This window comes from Aethalodelphis obliquidens, unplaced genomic scaffold, assembly GCF_003676395.1.
Source record: "Aethalodelphis obliquidens isolate GAN/ISIS:26980383/991018 unplaced genomic scaffold, ASM367639v1 scaffold19, whole genome shotgun sequence".
In the NCBI taxonomy this organism is placed as follows: Eukaryota; Metazoa; Chordata; class Mammalia; order Artiodactyla; family Delphinidae; genus Aethalodelphis; species Aethalodelphis obliquidens.
The window spans coordinates 19,705,887-19,727,608 of record NW_020837963.1 but is presented as its reverse complement, the minus strand read 5'-3'; the positions used below and the strand labels follow the sequence as shown (position 1 = coordinate 19,727,608).

General features: G+C 32.2%; 1 protein-coding gene and 1 pseudogene across 1 annotated transcript in view; both read left to right on the top strand.

Annotated features, from left to right (window-relative positions):
- Window positions 1-21,722, top strand: part of CDH19 (cadherin 19) — an 80,403-nt gene that overhangs the window by 7,836 nt on the left and 50,845 nt on the right. The window contains exon 2 of the mRNA XM_027118721.1: window positions 692-741. The gene's annotated coding sequence lies outside the window, so the exon portion shown is untranslated. The remainder of the gene's footprint in view (window positions 1-691; window positions 742-21,722) is intronic.
- On the top strand, window positions 10,107-10,624 carry LOC113626829 (cytochrome b-c1 complex subunit 7 pseudogene; annotated as a pseudogene).

The following is a 21,722-nucleotide window of genomic DNA, read 5'->3' as shown; positions in this document are numbered from 1 at the left end:
GTTATTCTACTTCCTAAGAGATTTTCTCAAATTTATCTTTTAACCACCCTCCACCTTTTAAAAAACTAGTCATGAAATTGGATTTCACTAGATTTTTTTGGCAATGACTCAGGTGATTGATTTAGATATCCCCAACTATCATTACAGCTTTGTACTTGAGGATATATGTTTCTTTATTAAAGAAAGTTGATAGGCAAGTAGATAGATTTCAGTTTACAAGTTCATGGAATCAACTTTTCTAAATCTATATTTAGATGTGACAATGGTACTATAAGGTAATGGTTTTAGCCTTCTGATTCTATCTCTAAAGTGTGTTAGGTCTTGTCACTATTTATAGTACGTTTCTACTTCAAAACCTGACTTTTCACATAATAGAAACTGCATACGTTAGCTTTGGGTGTATAAACCTGAAATCATTTGTATACAGTCTGCAGCAAATATTTCCTATTTTTTGTTGCCCTGTCTTGAAAGGAGTTCTTTCCTCTATGATTTAAACAACATTAATGTTGACAGTTACTCCTTTGATTTTTTATTCCTGTGGTAATGGGGACTTACTAGTGATTCTCTTATGCACCCTAAGGATGGATTAATTAGAGGGTTACGAAGAAATCTGTGATTATAAACATTTAAATAAATGCCATGTTTATGGCATAATAATAACTAATTTTATTGCACATTTAATATGTTCCAGGTGCAGTTCCAGTTCTTTTTAAATGACATCACAACATACATAGAAGTCAGGTATGTTATCTCATTTTACAATTGGAGAAACTCAATCTGAGAGTGTTTAAGCACCCTGATTAGTACCATGCAACTCTTGTATCTATATATGTACAAATCTTTACATTTTATACAGATTTTCCTTAATAGTTAGCATTAATTTAATATTAAATGAAGACTTAAATAAGTAATATAATTAAGAAAAAGAACCAGATGGATATTATATGGTTTATTTGATTTAATTCTTTACTTCATGTCATACATTTATGTACTATTATGTATCCTCAACCTTTATTATTTATAATAACCATCCATTCTAGATATAATTTGGCAACCAGAAAGTTACTACTACATGATCAGGGCTTTACGGTAAAAGTCAGTCTGAGAACCAGAGCAGACTATTCTCTTGAAGAGAAGGGAAGCAGGATAAAGTGGGGGATGTGGATTTGGAACATCCAACATGGCCATTTGGTGCTCCTCTACCTTGCAGAACAGTCTCCAAATAGGTGTTTATGTAACATAGGGCATACACAAGACCGTCAACTGAGCTGTGGGAAAATATAAGAAATTCTATTTGTATTGATGTTTTATCTCATTCTTTTGCATTTCAATTTTCAGTGTGATTTATAAAATATCTATATAGTGGTAAAAGTTGTAGAAGTAAATGATTAGTATATAAATATACAACAAATATTGGAGACCACCTTCAGCAATTTTTTTCTGATAGGAGTATAAAATATGAAAGTTCAGAAACCACTGCTCTAAAAATAAACCTTGGCCAATATCTGCACACATATTTCATTTCCAAAATAGCATCCATATTCCAGAATCCTGCAACCACATTGGTTAAATGTACCCACTCAGAAAGAAACAAGCTCTCTGGATTTAACTCCAATCCCACCAATTATTATATGGCTAAACAAAGCTAGTTAACCTACATATGTTCATTGTCTGCATTTATAAAATAGCAACATTAAAAGAAAATATACCATAGAATTGTTGTAAGACAAATTAATTAAAGAATGGCATACTCTTTGTATAGTTATAATCATGGAGTAAGTCCTCAATACTTGTTAGACAAGATGATGATGATGATGATAATGATAATGATGATGGTAGTGTCCTCAGACTATTTGCCTTAGAATCACCTATAGTGCTTGTTAAAAATACCTAACTGGTGAATCAGAAGCTATGGAGTGGAAAATCTACATTTTATCCAGAGTAGAATAAGATGTGTAAATCATTTCCCACAAATAGAGGGATGGAACTAACCAAGTTACTGTTTACTTTATACATTTAAGGATCAAGGGATTCTCTTCATGCATAGTAAAAATTTTAAAGTAGAAAAAATGTAATCAGCTCCAACATAAAATAATAACAGTATTGTCACGTGTTCAGAGTTTAAACTAATCATTATTACTACTATTGTCAAAAAAGTGTTTTTGCTGAAATGCTTTTAATATTTCACCCAGTTCCTGAGAATCTGACACTATATGATTCTATGATACTATTTTATGAATTTTAAAATTTTGCATTGATCCTATACACACACAGACACACTCACACAAGCAAAATACAGGGTATATGACTTTAAACTCTTTTTTTCATTCACTATGATTTGGGCCTTTAAAAAAATCATGTTTATATTATGCCTTTTTCAATAACAGAATCATATTTTCCACACCATTTAGAAGTGGTGCTTACGAAGTATTGCTTTTGATGGTAGAATAAATTTATAGATATTATAGTTGTAAAGATGTACTGAAAACAATTGATAATTGGAGAAAGAAACATTTTTTGGATATATTTGACTAGGCTTTATTGAGCTACTAATACAACATCAGCAAAAATTGTCAAATAGAGTACAACTGTGTCTTTATTTACAATACTATAATAAGAAGTGGCTAAAAAGATTTTCAACAAGTGAAAACCAAAATAATATCTTTATAATGGAAATTGAGGACAAAATAAATAACTGTAACAAATTCTTCGGAGAGTAGAATATATTGTTCGTAAGAAGAAAAATATTTTTTTCCTTTGTCTTTTCTTTATAGTGACATATATGTTCAATTTAACAGATATCATTTATGTGATGAAAATAATTAACTGATAATGTTTTATAATCATGCAAAACAATGTTTTAGGTGAAAAATGCCTAAAACAATAACTTTGTGTCATTCTAAGATTGTGGAATTTTTGACTCAAAATATATGTTAACTGATGGTTTTGTAAAACTGCTATGATTTATTTCATGGTTCATGAAATCTTCAAAAGTGTACCTTATTCATCAATGGTTGTTTAAAATTTTTACTTTGCTAAATTTGTCTTTTAGTTTTTCTTAGCATTGAAAATCACTCTTTGTTAGTTATATACTATCTGAAAGCTGTGAATTCATTAGGATTAGATAATAAAGGAAACCTGGAATATATGTTATATTTTCTAATCAATATTTCAGTGGTTTATCTGCATGCATTACACTTTAGTCTTCACCCTGTATAAATTCCATACACACATGCAGACACACACACACACACACACACACACACACACACACACACACACAGCTGGAGCCTGGCAATAAACACAACGTTCTATTTGTTTAGATACAATTTGTGTGTGTGTGTGCATAATGCAACTTTGATTAGTTCTAGTCATAAAAATGAAAAATCAGTTAAATCCAAAGAATTGTAAAGAGAGTGTCTACTTGGGACCAATTAACAAGTCCACTCTCAAACAACCTAAGATAGTCATCCAAATCATAAGAGTTCCTCAATTTATATAGATAAGATATTCCAATACCAAACCAGGACTGTCTAGAGAAGAAATAGAATAATTTTGCATATGATATTACCTGGAAAATATCATATGCTATATATCCTATATATCTTTTAATGTATATTCTATATAAAATATTTATACTACCTACACTACATCATATTGTCATGTATAATATTTTATATAATACAAATTTACATTACATATTGCTTTCTATATATATTATAAATATACACATATATATACAAAGTTGTTTGTATATATTAGCGATACAAGAGTGCCTCAATATTACTGAATCTATTTATTCTGTGAATTATCAGATCAGACTAAAAGAAAGAAACCATGTGTTAATCTCAATTCATAATCTCAATTTTAAAAAGATGCATATTCATAACAAAATTTCTTTGAAAAGTAGAAATGGAAAGTAACTTATTTAGCCTTCTAAGATATATACAACAAATTCGACAATATATAACCACTTAATGTTTAAACACTAACAGCTTTCCCATGTGAAGACAGGGAAAAAAGTGAGAATTTTGTGTCTGTGTGTATGTGTGCATGTTACATACTTTTAAATTATTTCTTATTTGGCATTGTTGAAATAGGTGAGCCTTTGCTGCCCATTGCATCCTGTGTGGCCCTAATTTTTTAAATTTTCCTCTCCTGCACTCAACTTAAGCATGTGGTTACAGGCTCTGGGATTGAAATTGAAAGTGGAAATCTATAGGACTGAACATACAAGTGTCCATTCATAATAATTCTACTCATTCTTTTTGAACCAAATAAGCTGAATTGAATCCATCAGTAAGGTAATCATTAGGAGGTTATGATTTAGGAGTTGGGTTAGTGCTCAGAGGAAGTGTGGTTAGAAAGGAAGAAATAGAATTACTATTACTCATACAGAATAAAAGAACAATTAAAACTAATAGGAGAGTTCAAAAAATATGCTAGATTCAAAAGAAGAAAAATATTATCATCAGGCCAAAAAGGTTAATTGTTAAATTGGTGTAACCTAAATGGCAAAAGAAACTCTAAAGTATTAAGGAATGACTATCATATAAATGGTCAAAGTCTTAATGGAAAAATATAAAAGAAAAACCGTATTGAAATATTTTTTAAAAACCTGAATAAATGATGAGATGCTTAAAAATGGAGAAAATATTCAACATGTAAAAGATAGAGACAAACTTTTCCTTAATGAATCTATAAAATCAAGAAAATTTCAACCACATATTCAGATTTTTTCATATAACTTTAGAAGCTAATTTTAAAGTGTATACAAAATGCTAAAGAACCATTTGAAGAAAAAAAAATATTAGTACCAGTAGATCTAGATAGATATAATATAGTAATACATATAAATATAATATTTAAAAGTGTCATTAGTCTACAAAGAAAAGAGAGCCTTTAACTTAGTCCATAACAAATGTGACATTATAAATTTATTAGGCAATTATGGGTTAACAAAAATAATGTTCTGAGAATTACCATTTATATGATCAAAGGTAAAGTTGATTCCTTAACTCAAACGAAACAAAAATAAAAATTTCCATGTGAATTAATGAAAAGTACTAAGTGTGAGACACAAAACAGGAAATTTTTTCAGAAACATACAGTAGAAAATGTTTAAAATGTTTGAGTAGGAAAGGATTTCTTTAAAATAGCATAGAAATGGCAACTGATAAGGAAAAACCTGACAATTTAGACTCTTGTAAAAATTCAAAAATTTTCTGTATGAGAAAAAGCACCATAAAGAAAGTGAAAAACATCCCTAAATTGGAAGAAATTTTAAATGTATGTGCCTAACCAGCAATTTTTAAATTTTTTTTAGCTTCTGTAAATAATGCTTAAAAATCAGTTAGAAAAAGACAAGCAATTAAAATTTAGCAAAAATAAATGAGGTCAGGACTTCCCTGCTTGTGCAGTGGTTAAGAATCCACCTGCCAAAGCAGGGGACACAGGCTCAAGGCCTGGTCTGGGAAGATCCCACATGCTGCAGAGCAACTAAGCCCTTGCACCACAACTACTGAGCCTGTGCTCTACAGCCTGCGAGCTGCAAAGAATTCAGAATAATGATAGTAAAGATGATCCAAAATCTTGGATATAGAATAGACAAAATGCAAGAAACATTTAACAAGGACCTAGAAGAACTAAAGAGGAAACAAGCAACTATGAGCAACACAATAAATGAAATTAAAAACACTCTAGAAGGGATCAATAGCAGAATAACTAAGGCAGAAGAACAGATAAGTTACCTAGAAGACAAAATAGTGGAAATAACTACTGTAGGGCAGAATAAAGAAAAAAGAATGAAAAGAACTGAGGACAGTCTCAGAGACCTCTGAGACAACATTAAACACACCAACATTAGAATTATAGGGGTCCCAGAAGAAGAAGAAGAAGAGAAAAAGAAAGGGACTGAGAAAATATTTGAAGAGATTATAGTTGAAAACTTTCCTAATATGGGAAAGGAAATAGTTACTCAAGTCCAGGAAGCACAGAGAGTCCCATACAGGATAAATCCAAGGAGAAATATGCCAAGACACATATTAATCCAACTATCAAAAGATAAATACAAAGAAAACATATTAAAAGCAGCAAGGGAAAAACAACAAATAACACACAAGGGAATCCCCATAAGGTTAACAGCTGATCTTTCAGCAGAAACTCTGCAAGCCAGAAGGGACTGACAGGACATATTTAAAGTGATGAAGGAGAAAACCTACAACCAAGATTATTCTACCCAGCAGGATCTCATTCAGATTTGATGGATAAATTAAAACCTTTACAGACAAGCAAAAGCTGAGAGAGTTCAGCACCACCAAACCAGCTTTACAACAACTGCTAAAGGAACTTCTCGAGGCAAGAAACACAAGAGAAGGAAAAGACCTACAATAACGAACCCAAAACAATTAAGAAAATGGGAATAGGAACATACATATCGAAAACTACCTTAAATGTAAATGGATTAAATGCTCCCATAAAAGACACAGACTGTCTGAATGGATACAAAACAAGACCCATATATATGATGTGCACAAGACACCCACTTCAGACCTAGGGACACATACAGACTGAAGTGACGGGATGGAAAAAGATATTCCATGCAAATGGAAATCAAAAGGAAGCTGGAATAGTAATTCTTATATCAGATGAAATAGACTTTAAAATAGACTATTACAAGAGACAAAGAAGGACACTACATAATGATCAAGGGATCGATCCAAGAAGAAGATATAACAATTGTAAACATTTATGCACCCAACATAGGAGCACCTCAATATATAAGGCAGGGGCTTCCCTGGTGGTGCAGTGGTTGAGAGTACACCTGCCGATGCCGGGGACATGGGTTCGTACCCCGGTCCGGGAGGATCCCACATGCCATGGAGCAGCTGGGCCTGTGAGCCATGGCCGCTGAGCCTGCGCGTCCAGAGCCTGTGCTCCGCAATGGGAGAGGCCACAACAGTGAGAGGCCCGTGCACCCCAAAAAGAAAAAGAAAAAAAAAAAAGAAAAAAAATATTTATGGCAAATACTAACAGCCATAAAAAGGGAAATAACAGCCATAAAAGGGGAAATAGACCAAAAAAGTGTAATGCAGGGCTTCCCTGGTGGCGCAGTGGTTGAGAGTCTGCCTGCTGATGCAGGGGACATGGGTTCGTGCCCCAGTCTGGGAAGATCCCACATGCCACGGAGTGGCTGGGCCCGTGAGCCATGACCCCTGATCCTGCGCGTCCAGAGCCTGTGCTCCACAATGGGAGAGGCCACAAGTGTGAGTGGCCCGTGTAAAGCAAAAAAAAAAGAAAAAAGTGTAACACATTTATAGTAGGGGACTTTAACACCCCACTTTCACCAATGGACAGATCATCCGAAATGAAAATAAATAAGGAAACACAAGCTTTAAATGATACACTAAACAAGATGGACTTAATTGATATTTATAAGACATTCCATCCAAAAACAACAGAATACACATTTTTCTCAAGTGCTCATGGAACATTCTCCAGGATAGATCATATCTTGGGTCACAAATCAACCCTTGGTAAATTTAAGAAAATTGAAATTTTATCAAGTATCTTTTCTGACAACAACGCCATGAGACTAGATGTCAATTACAGGAAAAGATCTGTAAAAAATACAAACACATGGCAGCTAAACAATACACTACTTAATAATGAAGTGATCACTGAAGAAATCAAAGAGGAAATCAAAAAATACCTAGAAACAAATGACAATGGAGAAACGATGACCCAAAACCTATGGGATGCAGCAAAAGCAGTTCTAAGGGGGAAGTTTATAGCAACAAGACAAGGTTGCCCACTCTCACCACTCTTATTCAACATAGTTTTGGAAATTTTAGCCACAGCAATCAGAGAAGAAAAGGAAATAAAAAAGGAATCCAAATCAGAAAAGGAGAAGTAAAGCTGTCACTGTTTGCAGATGACATGATACTATATAGAGAGAATCCTAAAGATGCTACCAGAAAACTACTAGAGCTAATCAATGAAGTTGGTAAAGTAGCAGGATACAAAATCAATGCACAGAAATCTCTGGCATTCCTATACACTAATGATGAAAAATCAGAAAGTGAAATCAAGAAAACACTCCCATTTACCATTGCAACAAAAAGAATAAAATATCTAGAAATAAATCTACCTAAGGAGACAAAAGACCTGTATGCAGAAAATTATAAGACACTTGAAAGAAACTAAAGATGATACAAATAGATGGAGAGATATACCATGTTCTTGGATTGGAAGAATCAACATTGTGAAAATGACTCTACTACCCAAAGCAATCTACAAATTCAATGCAATCCCTATCAAACTACCACTGGCATTTTTCACAAAACTAGAACAAAAAATTTCACAATTTGTATGGAAACACAAAAGACCCCGAATAGCCAAAGCAATCTTGAGAACGAAAAACGGAGCTGGAGGAATCAGGCTCCCTGACTTCAGACTATACTACAAAGCTACAGTAATCAAGACAGTATGGTACTGGCACAAAAACAAAAATATAGATCAATGGAACAGGATAGAAAGTCCAGAGGTTAACTCACGCACATATGGTCACCTTATCTTTGATAAAGGAGGCAAGAATACACAGTGGAGAAAAGACAGCCTCTTCAATAAGTGGTACTGGGAAACTGGACAAGTACATGTAAAAGTATGAGATTAGAACATTCCCTAACACCATACACAAAAATAAGCTCAAAATGGATTAAAGACCTAAATGTAAGGCCAGAAACTATCAAACTCTTAGAGGAAAACATAGGCAGAACACTATGACATAAATCACAGCAAGATCCTTTTTGACCTACCTCCTAGAGAAATGGAAATAAAAACAAAAATAAACAAATGGGACTTAATGAAGCTTCAAAGCTTTTGCACAGCGAAGGAAACCATAAACAAGACCAAAAGACAACCCTCAGAATGGGAGAAAATATTTGTAAATGAAGCAACTGACAAGGATTAATCTCCAAAATTTACGTGCTGCTCATGCAGCTCAATAACAAAAAATCAAACAACCCAATCCAAAAATGGGCAGAAGACCTAAATAGACATTTCTCCAAAGAAGATATACAGATTGCCAACAAACACATGAAAGAATGCTCAACATCATTAATCGTTAGAGAAATGCAAATCAAAACTACAATGAGGTATCATCTCACACCAGTCAGAATGGCCATCATCAAAAAATCTAGAAATAATAAATGCTGGAGAGGGTGTGGAGAAAAGGAAACCCTGTTGCACTGTTGGTGGGAATGTAAATTGATATAGCCACTGTGGAGAACAGTATGGAAGTTCCTTAAAAAACTACAAATAGAACTACCATATGACCCAGCAATCCCACTACTGGGCATATACACTGAGAAAACCATAATTCAAAAAGAGTCATGTACCAAAATGTTCATTGCAGCTCTATTTATAATAGCCCGAAGATGGAAACAACCTAAGTGTCCATCATCGGAAGAATGGATAAAGAAGATGTGAGGGGTGGTATAGGGAGGGTGGGAGGGAGGGAGATGCAAGAGGGAAGAGATATGGTAACATATGTATATGTATAACTGATTCACTTTGTTATAAAGCAGAAACCAACACACCATTGTAAAGCTATTATACTCCAATAAAGATGTTAAAAAAATAAATTAAATAATTTGGATAAAAAAATAGTAAAGCATTTCTTTATTTACAGTAAAAATTTAACATCTACTTTTCTTTTTTCGAACTATTAAGTGCTATTGTTTTAAATTTTAAATAACACCACAGACTAAAAACAGCTAACATAAAAATATTTTATGCTTGCCACCTCAAGTCATTGGAATGCTACCAGATTGAAGGTCTATCTATGTTGAAGCATAAGTCCAAACAAAAAAATTAATACCTTAACTAATTACCTGAGAAAGAAAAGAAATAGGTTATGCACCTGGTGGGGGGGGGGGGAAGGATTAAAATCGGTTATTTTCCAGGAAATTCATTATCCCAGCTAACCTTAATTTTAAAAGTTGTTCATGCCGGCCGCCAGAATTGCGCCTGCACGTTCTCTCTCTCTCTTTCTCTTTCTCTCTCTCTCTTTCTCTCTCTCTCTCTCTCTCCAACCCCCGCCCTCCTCACGACGTTGACTTAACACGCCTGCGCACTGTGCCTTGCGTGACCTCTAGGACTTACCCAGCAGGCAACGCTTCTGTCTCGGGTTAAAATGGCGGGTAGGCCTGCCGTTGCAACATCAAGCAAATGGCTGCAGGGTATTCGAAAATGGTATTACGATGCTGCCGGGTTCAATAAACTGGGCTTAATGCGAGATGATACAATATATGAGAATGACGATGTAAAAGCCATAAGAAGGCTTCCTGAGAACCTTTATGACAGGGTGTTTCGCATTAAGAGAGTCCTGGACCTGACCGTGAGGCAGCAGATCTTGCCTAAAGAGCAATGGACAAAATATGAGGAGGATAAATTCTACCTTGAACCACATCTGAAAGAGGTTATTCGGGAAAGAAAAGAGAGAGAAGAATGGGCAAAAAAAAATCATGTAGTCTAAATCTGGATGCAGCTATCGTAAAGTATTTTTATGAAGTTGGTTAAACCTGAAATGTACAATGTAGAACTATCTCGGCTGTAAATGTATTACTTTAAATAAATCTCTATTATAACTTTAAAAATAAATAAATAAAAGTTGTTCATTATAACTCTGATGAAATGAAGATTCCTTTCAAATTTTTATTTTTAGTGTCGTATCCAAAACTGATTTTAGTATTTCATAGATTGTTGACATGCATGTAAAATATCCTGGTATTAAATGCTTGAGCAATGTACCCAAAATTGAATGTACCCAACAAATGGGGAAATCACAAAGAAAAATAAAACTCAAGATAAAAGATTTTAACCATTTGCTTTAAAAATACTGCAGAAATGGCAGAAGAAATAATTCAGTACCTAATATTGTGGAGAAAATATCCCAGAAAAATCAGGACTGAATTGCACTAGAGAAACCAAGACTTGACATATACACAAGAAAAAGTTAACTGAATTATACAAGCTACAGAGATTTGTAGCCTATTAAACCATGCTTCATATCTTAACTTGAAAATACTTAACTTGGGCAGCTGTTTGAAATAATGTTTTTGAAATTAATATGCAAATGTACTTGTCCTTGGGCACATCATATTTCTCCCCAACTCTGACCCTATTCGACTTTTTGTATTCTTTCAGGTTAGGCATTTTTATCTCTTCTATTACTCTGACAAGTCTTTATTTCAGCTATTATCTATAGCTGGGCTTTGTGATCCCCTTTCTCTCATTAGTTTATATAAGCTCACTTTGATCTTTCTTCTTTTTTTAAATGGAAGTTAATAATTAGTATCTCCTTGAATTACAAGGAAGATTAACAGGAAAATACATGGACGACCTACTATAGTGTCAAGAATAAATTTGGTGATTTTATCAGGGTGCTAATCTATGAACCAAGTTCTCAGCAATCTCATACCACAAATACTTAAGAGTCAGTGGGGATGCAGTCCCTCAGTGACTCAAGCTTGATTGAGACTCCACCATCTCATAACTACAGCATCTGGTTGCCTAAAAAAAGAAAGATAAAAGAATTATTCACAGGTCTTTTACTGCTTCTGGTCTGAAAAAATAGGCATATAACTTTTACTTATATTTCATTAAAAAAATTAATCTCATAACCCTTCCCAGTTGTAGTAGGGTTATTGGTAAACCATGATATGTCTACCACAGTGGTCAAAAGATTTTAGTTCCTTTTTTACTCTCTTATGTCATATCCCAGTCACAGTCATTTCAGCTTACTAATTATCCAGAAGTTAGAGATAGTTAATGAAATCCTACAGAATTAAAGCTAGGCTTTTCTTAGAGCAGTTGGGTGGAAGGGAAGATACCATGATAACAATTACAGGTTTTGCTGCGTCTGGAATCACCAAGTGCCCACTTGGAATCTTCGCCTGTAATTTTTGCAGGTATCTCAACCTCAGTATTTCCAAACCTACCTTTGACATCCCCTACACAGGAAATCTCTCTTGAAATCCAATTAGCCGTCAAGTTTTGTCAATTCTGTTTCCATATTATACATTGCTGCTGTTACTCATATTATCCCTTTCTGGGCACCGTGATTAATCTGAGAGCTGGGATGCACTGGAACCTTCAAGTGGGCAATAAACTGTTACAATAGATGGGAGAAACAGAACAACCATTTCAAAGTCCTGGAATTGCAGATGCTTTTTTAGCACTGATTAGAAAATTCAAATTATTTCATTGAAAACTAACATCATATTAACTAATGTTTAAAATAAAAATAAATATAAATGAAATATGAAGGTAGACATTGAGATGGGAAATGTAATGATACAGAGGCCCCAAGATATTTCAGCTAGAACTGTTCAAGAACTTAACATTTTTCTATTATTAATATCCTTGCTTCTGCATTTAAGTAAGTAGATAAGGTTTTAAATAGATTCACACAAATATAGAGTATCTTTTTTGAAATGAATGTTGAGGCAGTGTATACAACATAAAAAAAGTAAACTTCAAGATGCAGTCCATAACCTTCCCCCAACCACCTATGTTACTACTCTATAAAGAATTATAAAGATGCTTATGGAATAAGGGGGACTGTTAAGAGGCATTGATTTTCTTTTCTTTCACAAATAATCAGTCAAATTAAAATAGAAAAAGGAAAATAATCTCTAACTACTTCTTCTCTGGTAATATTACCACTCACAGCCCCAAGAGCCTCATTTTGCTATTAGTTTCACACTGAGGTTTTATAAAATTTACTTTCTTCAAACATTTAGATCCCAGTATAAGAAGTTAGACATGCTTCCTTAAACTGATAAAGAGAAACATTTTATCTTATTTTTGAAGTAGTATTTTAGAAACCATGATTTTCAGATTTTTTTGAGCTTTGGAACTTCCTGATCATTGCAAAATGTGTCTTTTGATATATTATTTTGCCAAGCCTACTCAATGGTTTTCTGAAGACAGAGACATTATATTAATTGCCATCTGCTTTTCTCTATGAGAAGCTGGCTTAGTTGAGCTTAGTTTCAGCCTTCCACAAGCCTTTCAGAATACATTGTATTTTTATAAGTTTTCACAGATGGAATAATTATCTTTATGTAACCAAGAAGAGGTCATAGAAAAGACAATTTCTAATTAGATTCAGTTACAAACTGTGTAAGTGCATAGATTATAATATTTTTCATCCCTTAAGTCATAATTAGTCTTCTTTGAAAACATAATTGTTTTGAGTCACACTGGGATCATTTTCAGCCTATATATGTCCATGCTATATCACATATTTCTTCAAGCATGACAATGTTTATTTGTCATAGTCACTTAGCATGCTTGGAAAAAATATAATGACATTCAAATCCTTTGAAAATACATGCAGAACATATACATTAGGGACAATGTATCCTACACTATGTTTGCAATAGTCATATATAAAATTTTTATATGTGCATGAAGTTTGCAGAAATCACACTAGCTGACTACTTCAAAGTTTAGAAATAAAGAAATCATTAGATCTTTATTACCCATGTATAGGTAGCTATTCTTATAGAGCTAGTTTAAAATACTTACATAACACATATAGCATAGGGAACTCTGCTCAATATTATGTAACAACCTAAATGGGAAAATAATTTGAAATATATATATATATGTATAACTGAATCACTTTGCTGTACACCTGAAATTATCACAACATTGTTAATCAACTATACTCCAATATAAAATAAAAAGTTAAAAAAATAAAATTTTAATGTCATGGAAAAATTTTTTAAAAATAAATAAAATACATAGCACATACAATGTGTCAGATAATATTCTGGGTACATCAACTCATATAATCAAGATAACAACCTAAACGGATAGGCCCTATTATCATCCTCATTTTTCATGTGACAAAACTGAGGCACCCAGAGGTTAAGCCAGTTGCCCAAAGTCACACAGCTATTGGTTGGTAGGGCCCCACAGGTGGCGCTCTTCACTCCATCAAGCAGCCTTTAGAACAGAATAACTTCAGTCAGTAAATAGTAAACTCTTGATCTTCATTATGGTGCTACATAACCTTAATCTATGTAAAATAGTTACATAATTCGTTATAAAGCTCTGTGTATATATGTATTAATGAAATAAATATTAAAACTAAAAAATAGAAATACATATTAATTTTACTCCATTTATAATTCCTCAATTCACAGATAATTTCTATCTGCATTTCAGGGCATAGTCTTCCAGGCTTTCTTCTCTGAATTTGTCTACATTTATTGTCAAATTAATGGAATCATTTTCTGTGTATTTAATTTATTTCTTTCACCTAAAAAAGTGAAGCAGCATATTTCTGTTTCATTAAATGACTTTACAGCACAACATTTACAGCAACATAATAACTGAATAACATTATGTTAACATGAATTTTGAAATTTGTTTTTATTCAGTTGTTTCTTTGTCAACTCTGAGAGCAATTTTGTATATCTTCTCCAAATGATATATAGGGTACTCAGTGATTTTCCAGTGTTTTAAAATTATACAATGATAGAAAAATATAGACAAATACATATGGGTTTACCTCCAGAAATAATATATTAGAATACCTTTTTAGGTGTTAGAAATAAAGCACTGTTTTATTTGTCCATGTTATATACTTTCACAAGAACATTAAAAGATTTCAAAAAAAGAAAGTATTTTCACAGCAGTCACACAAGAAAATAAGTGTGAGAAATAGCCTATGGACATGCAATGGCTAAATTAAAATTAGATTACAAAAATAGTAAAGACATAATTAAGTTCTTTACATATTAATTGCATTGGCAACATGTAGTGAGGAATATAGTCCAAAAGTAGTTTAGGACAATCTTCAGCTCAGAAGCATACCAAGATTTAGCCTTGAAATTATAAGAATAAATCATATTTTGGTAGCTTGTGGAAGGGGAATAAAAGGTAGAATATGAGACTTTTAAAAATGAGATTTTGCCAGTGTGTATTTCATCAACTGGAATCTGTCTCTTCTCATTCTAGAATATTTTGCATGGTCAGGTTCAATCTTGTCAACACATAGCACTCCAAATATGGGGCTCATTAATCCACAGCCCTCCCCACTACTCCAGAACAGAGTTCACAACAGCCAGACCAGGAATGGAACGACTCCATATTTTAGGACACTACACACATAGTGAATGGGGAAGGCTGTAAGTTCAAAGAGGGCTTAGGAGATTCTCATACAGGTGTTCTGACACTATATTGCTTCATGTGTGGCATACACTTTTAATTCCACAGTAAATACTCAAAATGTAAGTCTAACGAGAGTTTATAAATGGGACAAAGAAAAGGTCTTTAACATTCTAGATTTATTAATAAAGAACTAGCACATGGTTAATTATAATTTTTGGTTCAAAAATTGTCTTTCTTCCTTCTCACTTATATCTGCAAGCTATATCCACTCATTTCTTGTTATATTCTTATTAGTAGTTCTAAGAAAGCCATGTAAAAGCCTTTATTTATAATGTCACTCTAAAAGACTGCCAAGTTTCCCTTGATTTTTGAGATCACAAATAGGATTAAGTTTCTATATTTATCCCATCCACATTTCTCCAGCTCCAACTTTTATCTCCCCACACACAGCCACCAAATCCATCATTCTGACTTATTCTTTCCCTTTGTTTTTTTTTGTGACCCCAAGAATCTTTAGAGTAAGAGAGAAAATGACGGTCCAAAAGGAGATAATAGAAAATATTTTATTATATCTAGTTCAAGACTGGTCCAAATGTTAAAATGCAATTTATAGATCTTCATTCAACTTCAATAACATGAACTATCAGCAAAAGATGTCATACACAGTGTTAGATATATATGCATTTTCTTTCTTCCATTCAGTAAAGCACAATATATATTGTACACTCCATGCCCTTAAAATTAGATTTCCAGTCCTACCTCTATTTGGTACTATGCAGGTCACTTAAAATTTCTGAATAGTTTCTCTAGGGCCCATTTCAGACATACTAACTGATAACAGTTTTCCTTATTAGCCTGAACTCAGCCCTGAATATTTCTCAGTCTGGCACTGCTGACAGCTGTCAACACTCTTCAGTCAGAAGTGGACTATTATTTGAAACGTTTTTCCCTTCCCCTGAAATGTATGACCATTATAGAATATTTGGAATATGCAAGAGTGTAAACGAAGTCACAATAGATCATCATTTGGGCATGCTTACTGCCACCGTTTCATTCCTCTATTTTTATATTGAGGTTCAAATGAAAGGGTATTCATATCTGTTTTGTTATGATATAGGAATATGAAATACTGATAGTTTAATTTTTAAATATTTCAATCATACACTTAAACTGAAAAAAAATAACATATGGTAGAAAAATTACCCAGATTTAATGAATATTATGATTTGAGACCTTTAGATTATTTTAGAGGGAGGAAAATGTGACAGATACTTCTAAACTTCAAACTTTAAACCAGTTTCTCTTTCTCCTATCATGTTAATTACCATAATAAATTTTGTGTGTTGTTTTTCTTTTCTTAAGCTTATTTTACAAAATCAACTTATGAGAATAGTCTCATATGGCATCATCTTACAACTTTAAAACATTTTTATCTGGTATCACGTGGTACCCTAATTTGAACTTTTTTTATATACATTTTTTCTAGTTAATCCAATTGACATTTGCCTCTAAGTGGATAAATTTTTCTAGGTGTAGAGCAGTAAAAAAGAAGCTCTTAGTTTATAGATTAAGCTCACTTTTAAATATACTAAATTTGGACAAATTATCTCCACAATGATTGTCCAAATTTTCAGCTTCATTAACATTGTATAGGAGTTCTATTTTCTGTATATTTTCATCAATGGCTGGTACTAAAATATTTAATAATTTTGGTCCATCATAGTGATTTTAAAAATGAAAAATAAATCATTTGTATTTTTGTTGTTGTTGAATATATATGTTTTAAACACAAGTGAAGAATAAAAAAATAGCTCTGCAAATACTTATTAACCAATTTCAAGGATATTAATTACCAGTATGACCACAAAGAAACTTTTATAACTAACAAAATTAACAATATTTTCTCTTTATCATCTAATAATCAACTTATATTAAATATTACAGATTCATAAAAATGTAAAGATAAAAATAGGCTTATACATATCAAGATCTAGATAATATCTCCATTTTACACTTGTTTTGTGTCTTAAACATCTTTTAATCTAGTATATTATCTTCTTTAAAACTCCTCACTTTTTTTCTCAAACTACTGACATGAAGAAACTATATCAGTTTTTTGATAGACAAATGCTATTTAAAATTCATTGTGTATACGATCTCACACATAGTGTGATAAATGCAGACTCAGTGTCAGTATATCTGGAGTAGCTCAAGATTCAGCATTTTTAATAAGATGCTGCTGTTCCACAGATCACAAGGTGGGTAGAAAATCCATAGAAAGATTAACAGTTTGGACTTCTTTGGTTATTTTGGTTTCATTTTTTGGACATATTTATACTTCTGTAAGACCATCATCACAATCAAGATAATGAACATAGCCATCACCCCCAAATTTTCTCTTGTGACCCTTGGTAATACCTTCTTCCTATTCCTCTCCATCTCTATTCTCTCTCAAGAACTTATCTGTTTTCTGTCACTGTAATAGCTTTGAATTTTCTAGAATTATATATAAATGGAAACATGCAATCTGAACTACTTTTTGTCAAACTTCTTTCACTCAGCATAACTATTGGAGATGTCACTTTGTGCATCAATAGTTCATTTCTTTTTACAACTGAGCATTATTACACCAAATGGACATACCACACTTTGTTAATACATTAACTTGTTGGTGGGTATTTGATTTGTATCCAGTTTGGGCTATTATAAATAAAGTTGCTTTAAACATTCTTGTAAATGTCTTTGTATGGGCAAATAATTTCATTTCTCTGGGGCAAATATCTGAGAACAGAATGGCTGGATCATACGGTCAGCGTATGTTTAAGTTTTTAACAAACTCCGCATCTGTTTTCTACAATGGTTGTGCCGGGTTCCATTCCCACCAGCAGTGCATGAAAAGAAACTATATTCCATTTGGTGCAGCAATCTATAGTCTTAATTATTTTATGTTGATTGATGGTACTTTTAACATTTTTTATACGTCAGTGATTTTTTTTTGTCCTATTGGCATTTCAATAGAGGAGACCAGTGTTACCCACTCCACGATTATAACTGTCTACTTCTCCTTAGCGCTGTTGATATTTATTTCATGTATTCTAAAGCTCTGATATTAACTTCAGTCACATAGGACTGTTAGGCCTTTTTGATCAATTTACTTTTTTATCTTTATAAATGTACTTGTTATGGCAGGTAATACTTCTTGTCTTGAGGTCTTGTTTCTGAGATATTAATACAGCATTTCAGCTAACTTATGATTATTATTTTATGGTATATATTTTCTCATCCTTGTCCTTACAACCTATCTGTGTATTTATAATTAAATGATTTCTTTAGTACATAGTTGGGTTAAGTTTTTAAATCCCAAACTGACAAACAGTGCATATTAGTTGTTGTGTTTTATTAATCTCTTTTTAATGCAATGATTCATTTGGTTAAATTTGCTATACACTCTTGAGTTTACTTCTTTCCCCTTATTCTCCTGTTTATTATTGTACTAATAGAAGGTAATTTTTGGAATCTTTTTTCCCTTTCTTAGTCACTTAATATGGCCTTTTGTTTGTTTTCAGTGAGTTCTCTAGTGATTTTGGTGTGCATCCTTCACTTCTCACAGCAGTCTACTTGAATAATTGCTATATCACTTTATCTATAATGTAAGAAGCTGACCACCAGATAGTTTAATTTCCCACATCCCATTATTTGTGCCATTATATTCTGCATGTTATATATCCCATAATATTGTTATTAATTTATAAATAGTAAAGTATTTTTAAAATATTAATAAAAAGCCTTTTATATTTATCTATATATTTAATATTGCCTTCTAATTTCATTACTTTATGTTGGTTCATATGTCCTTCATTCTGAAGAGTTTCTACTTAATATTTTTATAGTGCAATTGTGCTATTGATTAGTTCTTCTAATTTGCTTTATATTACTCTTGTTTTGAAGGATATGTAATTACATGTTAAAAGTTTTTGTCTCAGAACTTTATGCATGTCATTCTATTGCCATCAGTCTTACATTATTTCTGATGAACATTTAATGGATATTCTTATTATTTCCCTTTTTCCTCTGGTTAGTGTTTAATATTTTCTCTTTATATTTTATTTTTAGTAATTTTACAATAACATGATTTTTGTTTGTTTTGTTTTATTCTTGCTTAGTGTTTGTTGAGTGTCTTTTTGGGTGGGATATTGTTCTGCACGTTTGAAAAACCATTGGCCACTATTATTTTCTCTTCTTTCTTTTTGGGGTTCCAGTTATATATATATGTTATACTATTTGAGATTGTCTCATAATTATTGAAATTCTCTCTATTTTAAAAAATTATTTTTTCTATTGTCGATGTTATCTTTCTACTTTAATTTGAATCATTTCCATAAAGCAATCTTTAAGCCAATGACATTTTCTTCTGTAATGTTCAATCTTTTGATAAAACAATTTTGGATTTCAGATATTATATCATTCAGTTCTAGGAGTTTCATTTTTTGAGTTTTTCTTTTTTTGCTGTGTTTCATCACATGGTCACTGAAATATTTGATATTTAGACAATTGTCATTGTAGACATTGTCATTTGATATTGTCATTTAGACATTGTCATTTGATATTTAGACAATTGTCATCAATAACTGGTAAAACTTTAAAAGAAAGGGTGACTAGGAAATTCATAATAAATGATTCAAATGACAGTGATGAATGAATGAATTCCTAATAAATCTTACGAACAAGAACAACAACTTCAGGACAGGAAACAAAATGTGACAAAACTAAGTATTTTGTGCCTCCAGATATCATGGAATATGAAATATACAGCATCAGCTATGAGTATTGTTGACAAATATTTAAAATTGCATCTAATCAAGACTCTACTAATTTAAAGGGAATAAAGAACTATATTAAACCACACTATGGGCATGCAGTCAGAAAAGTCCATAATGTGGGAAACTCTATAGGATCAATGACCTTGTTTGTTCAAGACATAAATGGAAAGAAAAATTAAATTTAGAGTCATGAATCTTGTGGATTAACTGAGACTTAACGAATGTCTCAACAAACTGCATTGTGTGGACATAGCTGAATCCTGACTCAAAGATGTCTAAAGAATTTTAATTTGAGTATTGGTTGGATATTTGATTATATTGAAGACTTACTCTTAATTTTTAGTATTCAATTTTGATCTTTAAAAAGGTCATATAGCATTTGTGCCCAAGTGTGTTTGTGTGTGTGTGTAATGAATGGTTAAAATGATAACGACATTTAAAATTTGTTTTAATATCAGGAAGTGGATATGTATATAGATTAAACAAGACTGACCGTGTTTTGATAATTTTGAACCTAAGTAATGGTATATAGGTGTTCATTATACTCTGTTTAGATGTATGAAGATACCATAATATAAAGTTAACATAGATGTTATTTACCCAACATTTTAAGCATAATTCATATCACTGTTAGTGATAGTTTTACAAATGTATACAAAATATCTTCTCATAAAGAAAACTGTACTTGTTCCAAATGTCTTCATTATTCACTAGCTATCAAAATATATATTTTAGCTATTTCTAAGCAACAGACATAAGAATTTCAAATATTTAACATAGGGTGAAATTCATCTTTAATTTTCACCTCAGCTGAATTTCTTCATGACTTTCATTAAGTAAACTTATAACAAAGAATACATCTGCTTGAAAGAATTACAGCGGGACCACAGGATCCCCGTTTATGACAATGTGTTCTTTCTTAATTAGGTGTTTTTAACAACTCTTCCTAATGAGCCAAAGACCTAAAAAGCCTGTCAGGGACAATCAAAAATATGTGGAGAAAATTCAAAACAAGGTCATATGAAAAACTAGCAGAAAGAGATTCTATGACTTTTCTGCTGATTATGGCATTGTAGATTGGACAAAATTATTTTTCTTCATTAATCCCAAACAAACAAATCCAATTTGGTTATACGGAGGCTCTATATAGATGTGGAAATTGCAAAGTTATTCAGTTTCATATAAGGGTGAGAATTACCAATCATATCATGGAGAGCTGGTATGATCAGTATCAGGTTAATGGAAAATTTTAAATGGAAAAGTCAGTAGCTTGAGTTTTTTGTCTTAGTATTTACATACTAAAAGATACCTTTCATCTCCATTTTATGTATTATAAACATTCAGCCATTTTACCCAAGCACTGTAATTTTTCATTTATTTTTTTAAAAATGGCTTTATTTCTTTGTTAAGATGAAAAACATTTCTTTCATATCTTTTGCAATATAAAAATATCTTAACAGGATTTCTATTCACATGATGTTTTATAACATCAGTATAAATCCGTGTAAATGTTTAAATCCCCCAGGTTTTAAGTTGAATTGCCATTTTGTCTATTTAATTAGCTATGTAAAATACCATAACATGGGAAACTGGATGCCAAAGCGTGTCTATTGAAAAAGAGGAAAAATGTCACATTTTTCCCTGGCTTGATGGTTGATTTAATTGGACAGTTTGAATTTTACTGAGATAGAAAGGAAGAAGTAAGCAGGTTAA